The following is a 1,670-nucleotide window of genomic DNA, read 5'->3' as shown; positions in this document are numbered from 1 at the left end:
AAAGTCTTCTGAGACACAGGGTGTAACTTGTTGAAGATGTAAAGATTGTAAACAGAAACAGAGTTGGATTCTACAATCCCGAAAATGGAGGTTTCCACCAAGGATCAGAGCACTGGGAACATATAAACACTTAAAATACATTTCAGTCCTACCCATACAATATAGCAGGAAGTTGAATGATATTTTTTTAAATAAGTGAAATTTATTTTCAAGTGTAGTCCACATAAACTAAAGAGAGTGATAAGCGACAGAAAATTAGTATTATAATTACTTTTTGGTAATATTTCTTACATATTAATAGATTTGCTTATGGCTACAACTGGGAAAAAGTTTTTTTGAAAAAACTTTTTGATTTGCCAATTTATTATACTGGTAACTTATACAAGAAATGGATTCCCTCTTCTTTCTATAACCCACGGTTATCTTTCAAGACTTTGGAAGAAAAGATACCTAGAGTAAAATCTCACTGTAGTCGATTTCTAGCTGTATTACCTTAACAAGATACTTAAGTTCTCTGTGACACATCTATAAAAGGGTGATAATAGCTACCTCATGGATTTTGTGAGTCAAAGAAATAAAACAAATACAAAACAAATAGCATATGCTTAACACATAGTATGCACTGCATAATTGAAAGCTGTTATTGTGATTCCAGGTATGTGACTTCCCCCTCCTCCCCCCCCCTGCCCCGAATTTTAAATTATTTACTTCAAATTCCTGAAAATGCATTGCTAACTATATTATGTATAGAGGTATAACAAAAAATTTCTGTGAAGGTCCAAATTAATTTACAGTGGCTGGACAGTGGGAGAAAGCCACAGAACTGCTAATTGGCTAATGGCTGCTGACCAGTTAACAAAAGATTTCTCACATCCCTGTTTTGCCTGTTGGAATTTCAGATTCATTTCCAGGTAGTTATTTCCGCAGATTATTTTAGCCAGCCACCATCTAACTCCAGGAGTCCCTACTTGCTCACATGTGGGCTTTCCATACTGCTGCCCTCGTGGACATTTCTTCAGGTGGACTCTGCTATTTCAAAACTGGCCCCTCTTCACCTTCCCCCACCCCTTTGCCTATAGCTCATGTAAATTCTTTCAGACTATCTCCTTCTTCCCCCTCCCCGCTACTTGATGTATAAAAACACTTGCAAAACTCTGGGACGACAGACATGTTGTCTTTTTCATCTAGCCATGCTACTGGTGGTTTAGACTCCATGCTCCAGTACCGGTCTTTTCGCTAGCATTTTTGGTTCAGTAAAACCTTACTTCAAAAAAGACCTTCAGGGCTGGCTGAGTGGTGCATTAGTTAAGAGCTGGCTTGGGACGCCAGAGGGCCCCGGTTTGGATCCCACATATGAGGGCCAGTGACACCGCCCTCCACAGCTAAGATGCTGAACAACAGTTCAATCTGGAGCTGGGCTGCCATGAGTTGCTGGCGAGGGCGTAGGCTGCAGCCTCTGTAGCAGTGGGTTGCCATGGGCTACCGTGTGAAGCCAGCAGCCAGCGTGAGCAGCCAGCAGCCACAGTGAGAGGCCGTCCAGAAGCCGGCGACTGATGTGCCTCGCCCGGGAAGAGCGAATGATGGTGCCAACTTGGGCCAGTGAAGCAACATCCTCCACAACTAGACTGAAGAACAAAAAGGACAGCAACTTCTCTGTTCCCCTTTCCCCA

The sequence above is a fragment of the Hipposideros armiger genome, unplaced genomic scaffold (assembly GCF_001890085.2).
Source record: "Hipposideros armiger isolate ML-2016 unplaced genomic scaffold, ASM189008v1 scaffold_523, whole genome shotgun sequence".
In the NCBI taxonomy this organism is placed as follows: Eukaryota; Metazoa; Chordata; class Mammalia; order Chiroptera; family Hipposideridae; genus Hipposideros; species Hipposideros armiger.
The sequence above is the reverse complement of the archived record's forward strand: the minus strand, read 5'-3'. Positions refer to the sequence as shown.